Source organism: Schistocerca nitens, chromosome 7, assembly GCF_023898315.1.
Source record: "Schistocerca nitens isolate TAMUIC-IGC-003100 chromosome 7, iqSchNite1.1, whole genome shotgun sequence".
Taxonomy (NCBI): domain Eukaryota; kingdom Metazoa; phylum Arthropoda; class Insecta; order Orthoptera; family Acrididae; genus Schistocerca; species Schistocerca nitens.
Window position 1 is genome coordinate 39,212,074 of NC_064620.1, and position 20,794 is coordinate 39,232,867.

Sequence of the window (20,794 nt, forward strand, 5' to 3'; positions counted from 1 at the left end):
TGGACATATTGAGCATTTCCTGTAAAGAACATCGTCTTTGCTTTGTCTTATTTTGTTATGCTTATTATTGCTATTCTGATCAGATAAAGTGCCATCTGTCGGACATTTTTTGAACGTTTGTATTTTTTTTGGTTCTAATAAAACCCCGTGTCATTCCAAGCATGTGTGTCAATTTGTACCTCTCTGTCTACATTATTCCGTGATTTATTCAGTTTTCAAATTTATACTGACTTTTTGATCACCCGGTATGTCAGGAAACAACATATATTTTTATGCTTTCAGGTTTTCTCGGTGTGACTGATTAGTGTAATCCTTTCTGTTGCTCAGTCTCGTTGTGGATACTATTTTTCTGCACGACATTTCGACAATCGACCCACTTGTCTTCACATTCTGGTTGGAGTGCAGGCAGAGTGTACGCATTACACAGTTCGCGGCCACTGCAAATGATGAGTAGCTCGGTAGTGGAAATAACGTGCAGAGAAATGAGATCAACAACACCCGAAAGCACAATATTAAGAAATATTTTGTTGGCATACGGCACAGCCACATAAAAAGAGATTATCAACGCCCGGCCGATTTTAGCACCCAATCAACCAACTCTACAACTAGCATCGGTTCGGCCAGCTGCTTTACAAATGCGCAACCACTTTGATGTCTCAAAAATGGCTCTGAGCACTATGGGACTTAACTGCTGAGGTCATCAGTCCCCTAGAACTTAGAACTACTTAAACTTAACTACCCTAAGGACATCACACACATCCATGCCCGAGGCAGGATTCGAACCTGTGACGGGAGCGGTCGCGCGGCTCCAGACTGTAGCGCCTAGAACCGCTCGGCCACTCCGGCCGGCGCAACCACTTTGATGCCAGACTCTATGGCCTAGCGGGTGGAGCCGTTCACTACTCGTTTAGAGGACCACTGCTCGGTTAAATGACCAGCTAAGATGGAAATACGCGGAATGGTGTCCGTTCGGCCCCATAAAGAAAAATATGGAGTGACGGTGGTAAATAAAGCCGTAAAGCGACATCATATTTAGAGACTGGGCTTATATTTCAGCAAGATAATGCCCGTCCGCAAACGGCGAGAGTTTCTACTGCTTGTTTAAAGGCGCTGCAGTCTGGAACCGCAAGACCGCTACGGTCGCAGGTTCGAATCCTGCCTCGGGCATGGATGTTTGTGATGTCCTTAGGTTAGTTAGGTTTAACTAGTTCTAAGTTCTAGGGGACTAATGACCTCAGCAGTTGAGTCCCATAGTGCTCAGAGCCATTCTACTGCTTGTCTTGGCGCTTGCCAAAATAAATATTGGACGGGCATGTCCCTGCAAACAGCTCGGGATTTTGACGACCTGAGCACCATTTGGACAGAATTCGGCACCATATCCCTCTGGGCGACATCCAACAACTCTGTCAACTCACTGCCCGGGCGAATCACAGCTTGCACGAGGGCCACAGGTGGACCAACGAGTTATTGATTTGCTCAATTTCTGAAACTCTTTCTCCCGAATAAATCATTCTCTTTTTTTAAATGTACTCATTTGTGTGTACATGTACATCGCATCTACCGATTTCCATACCAGTCGGCTAATTCCTTCGGGGGGCATCGTCTTTCTATTTGTCTTAGAGTGCATTTGGCAAATAAGTTACCGTGGCTATCAGAAGCTGGGATGCAAGGTGGTGCTTTTCGTCAGCTCGAACGTTAGGAAAATAACGCATGACGAAACGGTTGAAGATACAATGAAAGAAATTTAGATACCCACCTTGGATATTCAAAATGGTTCAAATGGCTCTGAGCACTATGGGACTTAACATCTGTGGTCATCAGTCCCCTAGAACTCAGAACTACTTAAACCTAACTAACCTAATGACATCACACAACACCCAGTCATCACGAGACAGAGAAAATCCCTGACCCCGCCGGGAATCGAACCCGGGAACCCGGGCGTGGGAAGAGAGAACGCTACCGCACGAGCACGAGCTGCGGACTTGGATATTCGTTAAACAAGATGTCAAGAACTTTCTTGGCAACTGCGAATAACCACATTACAAGAATATAGTAAGAAACATGCTCAATAACTTCAAGCACTGAATGTCAGTTATCATTAAGCTGCACTTCCTGGATTCCAGCACCATCTATTTTCTGGGTAATCTAGGTGCTGTGAGCGAGGGACAGTGAGAAAGGAATTTTCATCATATGAAACAAATGGAACGGGAGTACCAGGACCGATGGAATGTCAACATGAATACTGACTAGTACCGATGCTGTACACGGAGTGTCCTCAGTCAGTGTACAGAAGAAAGCGCAGTGGAGATGTGCGGGAAAAATGAAGAGAGGTTATGATTTATGCCTTTGTCTTAGTCCCGAACAACATACCACAGTACCTCATTATGATGTCAGGAATGCCATTCATCATTATTTAATGAAAAAAACCTTATGTGATACAGAGAAACCCTTAGCATTTCAAAAAACATTGGAATCACCTAAAACGATTGAGGAAAACACTACTAAGTACCAATTCATAGATCTGTGTTATGTACCACGCTATGGAGTTCCCATACTACAAAGTGGCCCAGCGCTTAAATTGCCTGAACCATGGTTCGCAAATTAGATGACTGATCTACACCTGGTACTCCACAAATCACATTTCTGGTTCCACTATCACTTTCTCTCTTTTCTGTTCCATTCGCGAACAGCGGGTGGAAGGAACGACTGTCAGCAAGCCTCCGTGTGAGCTCGAATTTTTCTAATTTTCCCGTCCCAGTCATTTCTTGGGTCATGCGTAGAAGGAAGTGATATATTGCTCGACTCTTTTCTGAACATCTGCGCTCGAATTTGTAGCACAAAATCTCACCGTATGTAAATCATTTACGTCGTAGCGTCTGCCGATGGAGTTCTTTGAGCATCCCCATAAGGCTCTTAAAAGAGCCTGTGGCAGATCCGTGTCGTTAATCCGTTGGATTGTCTCCGACTCCTCTCTTAATCTTGCCTCGATGGGTTCCACACTGTTCTGTAATTCTATTCAATTGCAGAAGAGTTACGCTTCCTTAGAACTCTTCCAATGAATCTTAATCTCGTACTTCGTTTTGCTACGGGTCATATTACTAGTTCTAAAGCAACCAGATGGCTGTTGTAAGATTCGAGGGGCGTGAAAGGGAAGGGGGGTGGTTGAGATGGGAATGAGACAGGTTTGTAGCCTATCCCCGACGTTATTCAATCTGTACACTGAGCAACCAGTACAGGAAACCAAAGAAAAATTTGGAGTGGGAATTTAAGTCCATGGAGAAGAAAAACAAATTTGAGGTTTGCCGATGACTTTGTAATTCTGTCAGAGGAGGCGAAAGACTTGGATGAACAGTTGAACGGAATGGACTTAGCCTTTAAAGGAGAATATCATGATCATCAACAAAAGCAAAACAAGGAGGATAACGGAACGTAGTCGAATTAAATCAGGCGATGTTGAGGGAATTAGATTAGGAAACAAAAACTTAAAGTAGGAGATGAGTTCCACTATTTGGGTACTAAAATAACTGATGATAGCCGAAGTAGAAAGAATATATAATGTAGACTCGTAATGGCAACAAAAGGGTTTCTGAAGAAGAGAAATTTGTTAACATCGGATATAGATTTAAGTAATGACTAACTGACAACCTCAGCTGCCGACAGGTGTTGTTGTCATACCTCGATTCAGCAGTAACTGTTCTTTCGAGAACAAGTTACTGTCTTCAAATATATAGTTAAAGGATACCCAGGCATTGACCTTCCTCTGTGCGAATGCGCACAGGTTGCCCAAACTCTTACGGGAATCGCCAAAGCGTGCGCGAGTAATGAGTGGGTGGGCAAATGTCTATAAGGTACAATACATATGTAGAATTGTGGACAGTTGTGAATGTGAGTCTCACGGGAAGCGTGCAAGGGATAAGTCCCTGCAGTCGCGCTATTCATCTGTGTCCTCGGTGGCTCAGATGGATAGAGCGTCTGCCATGTAAGCAGGAGGTCCCGGGTTCGAGTCCCGGTCGGGGCACACATTTTCAGCTGTCCACATCGAGGTATGACAACAACACCTGTCGGCAGCTGATGTTGTCAGTTAGTCATCATTTATTCCAGGGAAAAGCTGCACGGTCTTCAGCAGTAACTGTTCTTTCGAGAACAAGTTACTGTCTTCAAATATAAGGCTTCTGACGGCGCTACGCCCTGCTTCACTAAGAGCGCCGGTGCCACTACAGGACATCCCAGCGCCCCTCTTTTATATAGGACGTTTCTATTTAGAACAAAGTTATTGCAGTGTCGCGCTCACGACACCACAAATGGCCACAACTCGACGCCTATATCATGACATGCTGCAACGCCGCCCCCTAAATGTGGTCGAACTAAAATATCCTGACGTACGGTGGCGCGTGGTGTGGAAGACTGTACACGATGCCATGCTTGATTCCGATGTTGTTTCTCAATGGTACGTCGTCGTTAATGGGAAGCTCGTGACGCAAGAACGTCTCTACAATATTAACATGGCAGAATCTCCCAATTGTGTGGGTTGTAATACAGTAGATTCTGACGAGCACCGCCTCAGCTGTGGAGAGGCGGAAACGGTTTGGCACCTAGTGCGGCAGATGCTGGCTTATCTCTTGCGAGTTAGGCCGGAGCATATATCTGCACGCACGTTATTGTTTCCGGATGAGATATTTTACCCCAAGACTCGAACCAACTCTGTCACCTGGATACGTGGACATGCAGTCCATTACCTCTGTCGTGACGGACACAAGGATTTCCTTGACTTCTGGCTCTATTTGCAAGAAAGACATCATGCTATTTCCGGGCGTACCAGATATCGACAGTGCTTCGCAAACTACCTATGGAGTGCCTTTCACAGCCCGCCGTGTAGCTGGAATGTTCCAGGCAGTGGCAGATGAGGTCAGAACGAACTGCAAATGACCATATATTGAACAATCTTATCAGTGGGCGCAGACGCTGGGAAGCCTCACTACGACGTGGTAGCTTTCTTTTCATGCTATTTATGTTTCATAGCTTCGATGGCGTCTTCATTCTGTTTTAGTTTTCCAGGCTTGGTTAACTGTGACTGTTCGCAGACCTGCGTTCGAATCCAAATATATACACAAGACCAAAAAAACGAACAAAATGAACAACAAATAAAATTTAATAAAGTATTATACCTTTCCTTTCTCCTTTTATTTTATTTTTTTTATACAAAGTTCAGAGGCATCTTTAATTTTTGTTCGTTGGCGGAACCTGAGGTGGCGGCGAACGGCCGTCCTAGTTAGCTTTAGGATGAAAGTGGCGGTGGCACTAGCTTTGTTTTTGTTTATAGGCTAGATAGGTTTTTGGGGGCAGTATGGGTGATAGGGGCCAACGCCTGAAGTGGAAGAGGTAATTTTCTTTCTTTATTAAACAGAAAAAAAATAAAAAAAATTAAAAAAATAATAAAAAAAAGAAAATATATATATATAGATTTAAGTGTTACGAAGTTTTTCTGAAAGTATTTGAAGCGAGGTATGGAAGTGAAACATGGACGATAAGCAGTTTAGACAAGAGAATAGAAGCTTTTGAGATGATGTGCTACAGATGAATGTTGAAAGTCAGATCGGTAGATCATGCAGGTAATGAGAAGATAATGAATAGAACTGCGGAGAAAAGAAAGTTGTTGCACAACCTGACTCGAAGAATGGTTCGGTTGATAGGACACGTTCTGAGACATCAACGGATCACCAATTTTGTACTGGAGGGAATTGTAAGCCGCATCAAACAGCCGCATCAAACAAGTCTTCGGATTGAAGACGACGACGACGACGACGACAAGAAACACCTCTTACTTCGTTCCTTGTAGTTACCCCTAGATAATTAACGGCTGTAACCCTTTCCAGGGTCTGTAACCAACAACGTAATCGAACAGCGCTGCGATCTTCCACCTAGTTACGCGTAATACGATACACTTATTAGCAACCCGTTCCAGTACGGATTAGGTGCTCATCGCGATCAGACACCTAAAAGGTAAGGCTATCTGAACACTCCTTCACACCTGACCCCAGCTGTCTCTGTCAGTAATATTTCACACGTGCCCCGAGGGGAAAACTCTGGTGGCACTACTCGGAAAGCACACACGAAACGTCACTGACAATGATAGCTTGAGTCAGATTTGGAGGTGTGCTCGGAAAATCCGGGCTGGAGTTTCACAAATTTTCATTACTCTCGATAAATTCACAACACAGGAGGTTCAGAAGTTCTGACCGGCTTCTGCTGACATCATTTCATGTCGTTGTACCTTCACTGGTTTCAATCCCTTCAATCATTCATTTCATTTAGCGAATCTGGATAAATTTATGGAGATCTCAATCTTGTTAACTTACTGAAATCTCTATTCCTCGAACAACAGAGAAATAGTGGTACATTTCCTGACTGAAGCAAACCAAATCTTTTACACTGACCTGACAAAATATGTTCGCCGGCCGGAGTGGCGGGGCGGTTCTAGGCGCTACAGTCTGGAACCGCGCGACCGCTATGGTCGCAAGTTCGAATCCTGCCTCGGGCATGGATGTGTGTGATGTCCTTAGGTTAGTTAGGTTTAAGTAGTTTTAAGTTCTAGGGGACTGATGACCTCAGCAGTTAAGTCCCATAGTGCTCAGAGCTATACAGTTGTAGTTTGATTTCATTATAACAAAGCTTAGTTACTATATAATTATGGAAATGTAGTGGCACCTTGAGAAAAAGGGAAAGTTATTTTTTTTAACACCCAAACATGTTTCGGCGATGTTTTGCGATCCTCATTCCGTTTATTTCTTTTTTTGCATGATAATATATATATATATATATATATATATATATATATATATATATATATATATATATATATATATGGGTTTGAGATGATGGTATTTACATTCGTAACATTAGTACGAGTCCAGTATGAGTGTAACATGTGGAAGTTTGATTGTTTGACATGAGCAGTGAGACTTCCCATTTTGCTTGTGTTTTTCACCTGCAATTAATCCGGATTTCTAAGTATTATGTTACATATTCTTACCTAAATGTTAAGCCTAAAATGGAACTGTTTTTCCGCTTTGTTAATATTAAAGTATTGTCATTATCTTATATTCTACTGCAGATAGTGATTTATTTGTTATTTTATTCTTTAATAGTGAAAGTAATAGTCTTCGAAATTAATGCAGATGAATAGGAAAAAGAATCCTGTAATGTCTGAATACTCCATTAGTAGTGTAGCGCTTGACACAGTCACGTCGATTAAATATTTGGGCGTAACACTGCAGAGCGATATGAAGTGGGACAAGCATGTAATGGCAGTTGTGGGGAAGGCGGATAGTCGTCTTCGGTTCATTGGTAGAATTTTGGGAAGATGTGGTTCATCTGTAAAGGAGACCGCTTATAGAATACTAATACGACCTATTCTTGAGTACTGCTCGAGCGCTTGGGATCCCTATCAGGTCGGATAGAGGGAGGACATAGAAGCAATTCAGAGGCGGGCTGCCAGATTTGTTACTGGTAGGTTTGATCATCACGCGAGTGTTACGGAAATGCTTCAGGAACTCGGGTGGGAGTCTCAAGAGGAAAGGAGGCGTTCTTTTCGTGAATCGATACTGAGGAAATTTAGAGAACCAGCATTTGAGGCTGACTGCAGTACAGTTATACTGCCGCCAACTTACATTTTGCGGAAAGACCACAAAGATAAGATAAGAGAGATTAGGGCTCGTACACAGGCATATAGGCAGTCATTTTTCCCTCGTTCTGTTTGGGAGTGGAACAGGGACAGAAGATGCTAGTTGTGGTACGAGGTACCCTCCGCCACGCACCGTATGGTGGATTGCGGAGTATGTATGTAGATGTAGATGTTTGGTGGATTTGTTATTCGTGAAACGGGCTTTGTAAATTAGTGAATGGGTGGACGGAGGTGTGCAGGGGGACTGGGTAAGAAAATACAAATTATGTACACAGTTCTCCTCCCCCTCCCCCTCGACACTCACCAGTTTACAAAGTCCATTTCACAAATAGCAAATCTCCAAACATTTCGAAAACTATTACTTTAACTTAAAAGACGGCTATTAAAGAATAAAATAACATATCAGTGTTGACAGCAGACTATAAGAAAATGACAGTACTATAACATTAGGAATGCGGAGGAACAATTGTAGCAATAGTTTTCATTTTCGGCCTAAAATTTAGGTAAATATATGTAATATAATACTGGCAAATCGCCAACTGCCTTGCCGCAGTAGTAACACTGGTTTGCGTCAGATCACCGAAGTTAAGCGCTGTCGTGGTGCGCTAGCAAACGGATGGGTGACCATCCGGTCTGCCGAGCGCTGTTGGCAGGCGCAGTGCACACAGCCCTTCTGAGGCGAACTGTGGAGCTACTTGATTGAGAAGTAGTGGCTCACGTCTCGTTAACTGGCATATGGCCGGGAGAGCGGTGTGCTGACCACATGGTCTCCATATCTGCAAAAAGTTTGGCCTGTGGGCTCAGGATGAACGGTGGCCCGTCGGTACTGTTGCGCCTTCATGGCTTTGTAAGGTAACAGGGGATAATATGGAACTCTTTCAAGTAATTTAAAATTTAAACACGGCAGCAGAGATAATATGCTGGGCAAAATAGACCGGAAAATACTTGTTTGTGTTTTGATGGACGTTGTAGTTCCGTTGGATAGTGTTTTGGTTTTCTTTTAATTGCAACGAATTATATAAGTGTGGTGATAATTTGTAAAATTATATAATCTATTTAGATTTAAGTATTTAAATATTATAAAATATTGTAAACGAATTGTGGCCATGTTTAGCAATTATTTTGACTACTGTGGTGTCATGTGACCCGACTCAGGACTGTGGATGTGAGCGGGAAAATCGTGGTCTTTTGTCGTTGGCCGTTGTGGTGGTGAGTTGGGAGCGGCAAAGTGCCGCGAGTGCAACCATGGACGGCAGGGTATGCGAAGGAACGAAGTGAAAGTGTGTGGGTGTGAGACAAACAGTGTACGAATTGCACCGATTATTATTTGTGAACTTAAAAATGCATGGCCACAACGTTAAAGTGTTTCTTTTGAATAAATAAGTTTCAATCTGAACGTGTATAGTTCAATTCACTGCTCTTCAAAAGCCAGCCAATATCAGACTCAATAATAGGGGCGCAAATGCAACAGTTTACTACCAACCCCCTTTACAGATGAGCCACGTGAAAAATAGGTAGTAAACGAGCCCGAGTTCAGTTGCAATTGGGGGCTCGTCCGGGATAGGACTTTCTTCCATATTCCATAGTATTTCGGAATCGAATGTCCGTCTGACGTTAGGCTTTTGAACAGTCAGTGTGGGGGCTCTGAGCTAAATCGGTGCATTAGTAGTACCGGAGTGTTTGTGCTGCCCGCATCTCGTGGTCGTGCGGTAGCGTTCTCGCTTCCCACGCCCGGGTTCCCGGGTTCGATTCCCGGCGGGGTCAGGGATTTTCTCTGCCTCGTGATGGCTGGGTGTTGTGTGCTGTCCTTAGGTTAGTTAGGTTTAAGTAGTTCTAAGTTCTAGGGGACTTATGACCACAGCAGTTGAGTCCCATAGTGCTCAGAGCCATTTGTTTGTGCTGGACAAGATACGCGCTGCCCCGTGGTTACGCCGATATAAGGCCACCACGATTGTGAAGCAGTCAGTTACACAGTCTGATGAGTCGACCACGTGTTGCCGCGGGTACCGCCGTGCTTGCCGTGTCCACGTGTTGCCGCGGGTAAAACAGTCGTCCGTGCCGCGACACGTGCTGCCGCGAGAAGAAACCGTCGTCCGTGCCACGTCCATGTGTTGCTACGGGTAGAGCAGTCGAAGCTGTATCCACGTGCTGCCGACGATCAACGCCGTCGTCCGTGCCACCGACCAACACGACTACATGCTGCCAGGGGCCTACGCAACGTGTTCTCGCTCCTGGTTGAGTTTGCTGTGTGTCCACGCCGCCGATTACGATTCATTGCATAGCTGTGCTGCGGAGCTCACTGCAGACGTCGCGTCACACGAGGATATAAAAGATAAGTACAGCCAGCAGCTACATTGCAAAATTGTGTCCTTTCATTAGCCATGGCCGATGAGACGCGTGAATCTCAAAGTGAAGGCGAATCAGTGGATGTTAGGAGCACCTGTAGTAGCCCTAGCATGCTACTAAAAGAAACAGGCTGGATATCAGGAAGTGACCTCAGCACATTTTTTGTAAAACTTACTAGTAAATCAGGAGAAATAGACTCAATAATAGGGGCGCAAATGCAACCGTTTACTACCAACCCCCTTTACAGATGAGCCACGTGAAAAATAGGTAGTAAACGAGCCCGAGTTCAGTTGCAGCTTGCTTGGGCGGAGTTTAGTTTTTGATATTGAGAAATCATGTTTCACTGCAGGTGACAAATTGGAGCAAAGTATCATCAGTACTGAAAATGTCAGACTATAGGTTTTATGTTAACAATGTTATTAATGTAAATAGCATAATCTCAAAAGTATACATACACAAAATTTCTTTACATATTATTTTACAGAAAATAAGTGAACCGACTGACGATAGTGAAACTCTATCGAAACATGTTTGGAACAAGAAGAATTTGCATTTTATAAATGCAGAACTATACTTTATGGTAGGTGACCAGCGCCGTTGTGAGATGAAACCACAAGGTAAATAACTGTGTAGCAACTGTTCCGGCAACTTAGCTAGGGCCTAACATACAGCACGCAGTTGGTTTCTCGAAGATCAGTTGCTTTCTTCCACAGTACGCGTCGAACGCGCAATGGCCGCGTCATCGCCAACAACCCGATTCTACGATAGACTAGACTCGTCTAGCCTAGTCGGCGTCCTTGCCGCCCGGAAGTTATCTGCGCCTCCCGATAGCGGCCAGTGTTTGCGCAAGCGTCGCGTTCTGCCGTCAGAGGACGCCACCTCAATGTCAGCCGCGAGGCGCGTAGCTCCCTGGCGGCATTTCCAGCACAATCCTTACCTGCAATTTACTGCAGGCACTAACAGCCTAGCAAGACAATCTGCCCTCATAATATACCCATAAAAATAATAATAATAATAATAATAATAATAATTTGTATCGAATATTCAGCATACTTTACGGTACCTGTGAGACGAACGGGCCTTTCATCTTCGTAATTTTTGTATTTGACATAATGACACACGATACCAGCGGAATTACTTGAGTCATAACATGAATGGAACATGTTCTGCGCTCTGAGGTCCACTGTCCCAGGGTACAACTAAAGCACAAAATATCTACACTCCTGGAAATTGAAATAAGAACACCGTGAATTCATTGTCCCAGGAAGGGGAAACTTTATTGACACATTCCTGGGGTCAGATACATCACATGATCACACTGACAGAACCACAGGCACATAGACACAGGCAACAGAGCATGCACAATGTCGGCACTAGTACAGTGTATATCCACCTTTCGCAGCAATGCAGGCTGCTATTCTCCCATGGAGACGATCGTAGAGATGCTGGATGTAGTCCTGTGGAACGGCTTGCCATGCCATTTCCACCTGGCGCCTCAGTTGGACCAGCGTTCGTGCTGGACGTGCAGACCGCGTGAGACGACGCTTCATCCAGTCCCAAACATGCTCAATGGGGGACAGATCCGGAGATCTTGCTGGCCAGGGTAGTTGACTTACACCTACTAGAGCACGTTGGGTGGTACGGGATACATGCAGACGTGCATTGTCCTGTTGGAACAGCAAGTTCCCTTGCCGGTCTAGGAATGGTAGAACGATGGGTTCGATGACGGTTTGGATGTACCGTGCACTATTCAGTGTCCCTTCGACGATCACCAGTGGTGTACCGCCAGTGTAGGAGATCGCTCCCCACACCATGATGCCGGGTGTTGGCCTTGTGTGCCTCGGTCGTATGCAGTCCTGATTGTGGCGCTCACCTGCACGGCGCCAAACACGCATACGACCATCATTGGCACCAAGGCAGAAGCGACTCTCATCGCTGAAGACGACACGTCTCCATTCGTCCCTCCATTCACGCCTGTCGCGACACCACTGGAGGCGGGCTGCACGATGTTGGGGCGTGAGCGGAAGACGGCCTAACGGTGTGCGGGACCGTAGCCCAGCTCCATGGAGACGGTTGCGAATGGTCCTCGCCGATACCCCAGGAGCAACAGTGTCCCTAATTTGCTGGGAAGTGGCGGTGCGGTCCCCTACGGCACTGCGTAGGATCCTACGGTCTTGGCGTGCATCCGTGCGTCGCTGCGGTCCGGTCCCAGGTCGACGGGCACGTGCACCTTCCGCCGACCACTGGCGACAACATCGATGTACTGTGGAGACCTCACGCCCCACGTGTTGAGCAATTCGGCGGTACGTCCACCCGGCCTCCCGCATGCCCACTATACGCCCTCGCTCAAAGTCCGTCAACTGCACATACGGTTCACGTCCACGCTGTCGCGGCATGCTACCAGTGTTAAAGACTGCGATGGAGCTCCGTATGCCACGGCAAACTGGCTGACACTGACGGCGGCGGTGCACAAATGCTGCGCAGCTAGCGCCATTCGACGGCCAACACCGCGGTTCCTGGTGTGTCCGCTGTGCCGTGCGTGTGATCATTGCTTGTACAGCCCTCTCGCAGTGTCCGGAGCAAGTAAGGTGGGTCTGACACACCGGTGTCAATGTGTTCTTTTTTCCATTTCCAGGAGTGTATTACTGTCTTCTACCTTTTCGTATTTACTGTACTGAAATGCTTTGATTACAGCCCCCAAACAAAAGTTACCATACTCGTAGTAAGCGTCTCCTAGTTGATGCGGTAGAGATGGAAAGGGTGCTTATAGTGATTAAGCGTCGGGTGGTCGAGCGCAGTGATAAAAGAGAGAAAAAAAAAGCATTCCGTCTTCAGGCCACGAGTGGCCTACCGGGACCATCCGACCGCCGTGTTATCCTCAATGGAGGATGCGGATAGGAGGGGCGTGGGGTCAGCACACCGCTCTCCCGGTCGTTATTGATGGTATTCTTGACCGAAGCCTTTACTATTCGGTCGAGTAGCTCCTCAATTGGCATCACGACGCTGAGTGCACCCCAAAAAATGGCAACAGTGCATGGCGGCTGGGTGGTCACCCATCCAAGTGCCGGCCACGCCCAACAGCGCTTAACTTCGGTGATCTCACGGGGACCGGTGTACCCACTGCGCAGTGATGAAACTTCTAATTCCTCTGAGTTTCTGGAACCAAGGCTGGCTCTGCATATGAGGGCGTAATTGCTACCTTTTAGAATGTTCGTAGAGTTACAGTCTGATTGACAAATTTCAATTGTCTTTTTTTAAAGGAGATTCCCATTCCAAATGGAGTGAGTCCTTCTGTGAAGTTCTCTGATTCGGAGAAGTATTCATATTAAAATGGATGGGTATCACATCCCAGCTTGCATGTCCGCCAAATCGAATGATTTCGTAATTATGACGGCTTCTCCTGCGTACCGAATGACAATTATTGAACTATATGAAAGAAAATCATCGTAACTTCTGAACGGTTTCCGTTAGGACGTTCAAACTGCACGGTTGGTCGCGAGGCATGGTGGGAATTATTATGCGCGTGCATGGTTTGATTTAGCGACGGGGCTCACTTTACTTTGGATGGGTTCGTCAGTAAGCCAAATTGGTGCATTTTGGGGGGGGGGGGGGGGACTGAGAATCCGCATTTCGCGATTGAGAAGTCTCTTCACTTTCAACGGATGACTGTGTGGTGTGCAGTGTCCAGTCACGCAATAATCGGTGTTATATTACTTGACGGCACGGTGACTACCCAACGGTACGTGAAGGTTTTAGAAGATGATTTCATCCCCATTATACAACAAAGTGACGCTGATTTCGACAAGATGTGGTTCATGCAAGACAGAGCTCGACCCCATGGAAGCAGGAGAGTGTTTGATGTCCTGGAGGAGCACTCTGAGGACCGCATTCTGGCTCTGAGGTACCCACAAGCCACTGGCATGGGCCTCGATTGGCCGCCACATTCTCCGGATCTGAACAAGTGAGACTTTCTGTGGGCCTATATGAAAGACAAGGTGTACAGCAATAACCTCAAAACCACTGAAAGGAGCTGAAAACAGCTGTTCTGGAGGTCGTCGACAGCATCGATGTTCCGACATTTCAGCGGGTCATGCAGAATTTCGCTATTCGTCTGCGCCACATCATTGCCAAGGATGGAAGGCATATCGAACATATCATAACCTAAATCCGAATAGTTGTAGTGACGTTTACATGTGGAATCGTCCGGGCCGCCATGCGCTGTTGCCATTTTTCGGGGTGCACTCAGCCTCGTGATGCCAATTGAGGAGCTACTCGACCGAATAGTAGCGGCTCCTGTCACAGAAAACCATCATAACGACCGGGACAGCGGTGTGCTGACCACACGCCCCTTCTATCCGCATACTCATCTGAGGATGATACGGCGGTCGGATGGTCCCGATGGGTCACTTGTGGCCTTAAGACGGAGTGCTTTACATGTTGAATACAGGGTGTGCACGCCGTAATTTGTAACTAATTTACGTTTTTTTATATAGTTCAATAATTGTCACCCTCTATATGGAAATCATTTTTGGCAAAATCGTACTGTCCCATATTACCTGTCCTTTTCAGACTTCCTGGAACCGCCCATGGACATCTGCAGTTCCCAGCAGTTCTTAGAAATTCTAAAATCTCGTTGGATCCCCTTTCTCTGCGGTTGGCATCATATAGGTATAGTTCATCCAATGTTCGTACGGAGATCTTTTTATTTTAAACGAAAATTCTCAATACATTACAAACACTGTGGTGAAAGCTAGCCTGACAACATGAGGCTTGAGGGAAGGGGAATGCGACCAGATGTGAGATACAAGAGAAAGGGCAGTAATTTTAGAATCCGAGATGTGTTGAACTGACACAGTTGCAAGTACAAAGTACAATCATAATGGGATGATCAGTAAAGTGGCGTGGCTCGAACAAAATGATCTAGCGAAGATCTGCACTTCATTCGCTGAACGAAGAATTGTCGTGCCGTCGCATAGATTGCTGCTCTATTATGCACATCTGTATGGCGTGGTGTTTAACAACTTTAGGAACCTACAAAGTACTTGAAAAGAAAGCAACTAATAGAAAATTCCAAACACTTTTAGCTAGTGCAAACAGTAATAAAAACTATGCAATAAAAACATTAAAGTTACAGTGACAAGACCCTATATGACCCTGCTCCGTATCAAGCTACGGCGATAAGCTATCTCAGTAACTAGTTTGCTCTGCACCATCTGGAAATCAGGTATAGGATACAAAAATTGTTAATGTAATCTTATTGCATGACAATACCGATTATCGTTAAAAATAATGCGATTTCTGTAGCTTACTGATCGAGCAACTAAGTTCTTTTCACTTATGTATCAAAGCTTGTCTCATTTTATGCGCAGTATTTTCCTCTTCTGTTACTTCGCTGGTACTGCTTCCTTACTTTTCACATTTTAATGTATTTACTGCATGTTATTTTAATAACATTTAAATTTTAATATTACGAATATTATTTCTCGACACACAGTATTTGCCTGACACGTACGACGTGAACGTTCCGTCTGTCAGTGACTGGGAAAAACAAACGCGAAATCTAGTGTCTGTTGCACGCACGCAGCTGTCTGCTTCCGCGTCAAGTTCGACCGCGGCTGCAGGGCAAAAACTTGTCGCTAACGTCATCCGTGGGCACGTGTCGCGGTTAGTTCTGTGCGATTGCCGGCACCTCTGCCGTCCGTCTCTCGCCGACTAAACACAAGCTGAGTGCGGGAATTCTCCACCAGGCTAGTTCTCATTTCCAATTGCTATAGGAGCAGCTCTCGATGACTGAAAGACACTAAAACAATCATAATGGGATCATGACTAAAGCGGCGTGGCTCGAACAAAATGATCTAGCGAAGATCTGCACTTCATTCGCTGAACGAAGAATTGTCGTGCCGTCGCATAGATTGCTGCGTCTATTATGCACATCTGTATGGCGTGTTGTTTAACAACTTTAGCCTGCGCAAGCCGAGGTCGCCACCGCACGCCCATGTGATGGCGCTCGATTCGCACGTAAAAGCAATCCTGCACTCCACACGAAGCTTGGTTTCAGCATCATACGACTTTATCAGTCTTGGCATTATTGGAGGAAACTTCTTCCGACCTACCAACAGACTTACCCCGCCACTTACAGCGGAACCTACAGTTTAACGTGGACCCCGTAAAACTTGGTGTCTTTCACATATTCGAGTATAACTGTTTACCACAGGCATTAAAATCTCCTGGCCGCCCATGCGTGCTATACCTGTTCGCAACTGAAGCCGCCTAGGCCAGTTACCGCTAGGGGGGAGAAAGGGGTTTGTATTCGATCTGAACACGATGGGTCGGTATTCCCCTAACCCTCCTATTCAGGGTGAGTCACCTAACATTACCACTGGAAACACCTCCCGAACCACGACAAACACTGAATAACCAACTCCGCAGACCGAAACTGAGGGAGGGGCTGTTGTAAATGGTTAATACAGACCATTGAGAAATGCACGGAAGTCTGATTTTCAACACATACTTATCTTTTTTTTAAAAAAATGAAAACCTGTTATTATTTTAACAAAACTGAAAATAGAAACAAAGGCTTAAACAATGCCGTTTGTTACATTGTAAAATGTTAAGTACATCGAGAGTAATTTGTAACGTAAAGTTGACGCTTGAAATCTCAGACGTTCAGTCGGGTGTTGTAACAAACAAGATCTGTAGGGGTATGTTTGTAAAGACTACGATGTTTACGAGTTTGGCTGTCTCCGTATTTGCATGTAGCGCTTGCTGAGTTAGTCCTTGTACTCAGAATAACTGTAGCACAGTGTGTCACCGGACGTCTGTGATACTGTGCTGTACACAAGTAAGAACAGGAGTACGCACAGTACGAACGTCAGAAGGTCTCAAGTATAATACGAGGGGCGTTTGAAAAGTCCGTGAGAAAGTAAAAACTACTTACGTGTTTGGGGTAAACCTTTTTTATTTTTCGACATAGTCTACTTTCAGGGTTATACACTGAGTCCAACGCTGTTCTAATTTGTTGATCTCTTCCGAAGAACAGGAATTCTCCAAGTCTGCAAAATAGCTATTCAAATGGCTCTGAGCACTATGGGACTTAACATCTATCGTGATCAGTCCCCTAGAACTTACAACTACTTAAACCTAACTAACCTAACCATATCACACACATCCATGCCCGAGGCAGGATTCGAACCTGCGACCGTAGCGGTCACGCGGTTCCAGACTGAAGCGCCTAGAACCGCACGGCCACAAAATAGCTATTAATTGCTGCAATCACCTCCTCGTTTGAATAAAATCTTTGTCCCGGCAGCCATTTCTTAAAATTGGGCAACAAATAGTACTCCGATGGAGCCAAGTCAGGAGAATAGGGGGGAAGTGGAACGAGCTGGAATCCTATTTCCATTAATTTTGCGACCACAACTGCTGAGGTGTGTGCTGGTGTATTGTCGTGATGAAAAGGACTTTTATGCGGTCCAATCGCCGGCGTTTTTCTTGCAGCTCTGTTTTCAAACGGTCCAATAACGATGAATAATATGCACCTGTAATAGTTTTACCCTTTTCCAGATAGTCGATGAGGATTATCCATCGCGGATCCCAAAAGACAGTCGCTATAACCTTCCCGGCCGAAGATACGGTCTTCGCCTTTTTTGGTGCAGATTCTCCCTTCGTAACCCATTGTTTAGATTGTTCTCTGATCTCAGGAGTATAGTAATGTATCCATGTTTCATCCACAGTGACGAAACGACGCTTAAAGTCCTGTGGATCCTTTCTGAACAGTTGCAAACCATCCTTGCAACACCTCACACGATTCCGTTTTTGGTCAAGCGTGAGCAATCGCGGAACCCATCTTGCGGATAGCTTTTTAATGTCCAAATGTTTATGCAAAATATTATGTACCCGTTCATTCGAGACGCCCACAGCACTAGTAATCGCACTCGCCTTAACTCTTCATTCATCCATCACCATATCAGGGCTTTTATCAATGATTTCTGGAGTTGTAAACTCCACAGGGCGTCCAGAACGTTCAGCATCACTTGTGCCCATACGGCCAGTCCGAAAAGTTTGAAACCACTTATAAACTGTTCTAATCCGAAGGAGCAGAGTTAGTGTAATGTTTATCAAGCTTCTCTTTAGTCTCCTGAGCTGTTTTGCCTTTTATAAAGTAATGTTTAATCACCACACGAAATTCTTTTTCGTCCATTTGTGACAATCACTCGACTTCCTTGATTGACACGAATGCCAAACACAAAGAAATAGACCAATATGGCCGAAACTTGGTGTGCGTTCTTTCCAAACATGCTACTAACTAAACATGACCTCGATACACGCCGGTGGTGCCACCTCTCGGACTTTTCCACGGACTTTTCAAACGCCCCTCGTTACGTGTACAGTGTTGTTTCCGTTGCGAAGATTATCAGCGGAACTTACAATCTCCCAGTCGAAGGTGAGGTATTCAACCGTGAACTGTGAACGTCTTGCAGCCCAATGGACGAGTCTCACAATCATACTGAAAGGGGTGGGGTCGCTACAGTACTTTTAATTTGACTTTGGAGCGATGAAAAGTTCAACCCCGTCTCGCCCCGCAAAGTGAAACTGGCGATCATTATTTAGAGTCATTTTTCCCGTGCACACTGCAGAAAATTAATCCGGATCCGCCAATAAACGCTTCCGATTAAATCCGTTTCCTTGGAAACCTGAGATGTTTTATGTGGACAGCGAGGTTGACCCCGACTGCTCAGCAGCTAGGTAATCTTCCTCGCAGATTAAAACTGTGTGCCGGACCGGGACATGGAATCGGAACCTTTCCCCTTCAAAAACAATGCTCTTGCCAATAGCTACCAGTAGCACAAATTCTCATACGCAGAATCTTCACAGTGTGGCGTACTAGCACGCAGTGCTGATCTCCCGTTTCCTTCTCAACCATCTGACGATAAATAACATATTATCAAGAACACAGTTTGGATTTCTGAAGGGTTCTCATATCGAAAAGGTTATTTACACCTGCAGTGAAAACGTACTTAATTCATTAAATAACAAGTTACAAGCAGCAGGTATTTTCTGTGATTTGTCAAAGGCATTCGATTGTGTGAACCACAACATCCTTTTAAATACACTCCTGGAAATAGAAAAAAGAACACATTGACACCGGTGTGTCAGACCCACCATACTTGCTCCGGACACTGCGAGAGGGCTGTACAAGCAATTATCACACGCACGGCACAGCGGACACACCAGGAACCGCGGTGTTGGCCGTCGAACGGCGCTAGCTGCGCAGCATTTGTGCACCGCCGCCGTCAGTGTCAGCCAGTTTGCCGTGGCATACGGAGCTCCATCGCAGTCTTTAACACTGGTAGCATGCCGCGACAGCGTGGACGTGAACCGTATGTGCAGTTGACGGACTTTGAGCGAGGGCGTATAGTGGGCATGCGGGAGGCCGGGTGGACGTACCGCCGAATTGCTCAACACGTGGGGCGTGAGGTCTCCACAGTACATCGATGTTGTCGCCAGTGGTCGGCGGAAGGTGCACGTGCCCGTCGACCTGGGACCGGACCGCAGCGACGCACGGATGCACGCCAAGACCGTAGGATCCTACGCAGTGCCGTAGGGGACCGCACCGCCACTTCCCAGCAAATTAGGGACACTTGCTCCTGGGGTATCGGCGAGGACCATTCGCAACCGTCTCCATGAAGCTGGGCTACGGTCCCGCACACCGTTAGGCCGTCTTCCGCTCACGCCCCAACATCGTGCAGCCCGCCTCCAGTGGTGTCGCGACAGGCGTGAATGGGAGGGACGAATGGAGACGTGTCGTCTTCAGCGATGAGAGTCGCTTCTGCCTTGGTGCCAATGATGGTCGTATGCGTGTTTGGCGCCGTGCAGGTGAGCGCCACAATCAGGACTGCATACGACCGAGGCACACAGGGCCAACACCCGGCATCATGGTGTGGGGAGCGATCTCCTACACTGGCCGTACACCACTGGTGATCGTCGAGGGGACACTGAATAGTGCACGGTACATCCAAACAGTCATCGAACCCATCGTTCTACCATTCCTAGACCGGCAAGGGAACTTGCTGTTCCAACAGGACAATGCACGTCCGCATGTATCCCGTACCACCCAACGTGCTCTAGAAGGTGTAAGTCAACTACCCTGGCCAGCAAGATCTCCGGATCTGTCCCCCATTGAGCATGTTTGGGACTGGATGAAGCGTCGTCTCACGCGGTCTGCACGTCCAGCACGAACGCTGGTCCAACTGAGGCGCCAGGTGGAAACGGCATGGCAAGCCGTTCCACAGGACTACATCCAGCATCTCTACGATCGTCTCCATGGGAGAATAGCAGCCTGCATTGCTGCGAAAGGTGGATATACACTGTACTAGTACCGACATTGTGCATGGTCTGTTGCCTGTGTCTATGTGCCTGTGGTTCTGTCAATGTGATCATGTGATGTATCTGACCCCACGAATGTGTCAATAAAGTTTCCCCTTCCTGGGACAATGAATTCACGGTGTTCTTATTTCATTTTCCAGGAGTGTAAATTAGAATTCTATGGTATCACGGGCAGTGCTGCAAAATGGTTCAAGTCATATCTCGCTAACAGGAAACAAAGGGTGTCAGTGTAAGGGACGAGTGAATTAAGTCATCAGTCATCATCAGAATGGAAAGAAATTACATGTGGTGTCCTACAAGGATCCATCTTAGGGCCATTGCTTTTTCTTGTGTACATTAATGATCTCTCATCAGTTACACTGCCAGAAGCAGAGTTCGTTT

The 20,794-nt window shown here is 46.0% G+C and overlaps 1 protein-coding gene and 1 non-coding gene across 7 annotated transcripts in view; one reads left to right on the plus strand and one right to left on the minus strand.

Moving 5' to 3' along the window:
* LOC126194689 (LIM domain-binding protein 2) overlaps positions 1-20,794 on the minus strand; it is a 900,697-nt gene that overhangs the window by 683,156 nt on the left and 196,747 nt on the right. The window lies entirely within an intron of this gene.
* On the plus strand, positions 3,945-4,018 carry Trnat-ugu (transfer RNA threonine (anticodon UGU)). The gene has a single exon. It is a non-coding gene; the product is annotated as a tRNA-Thr (tRNA).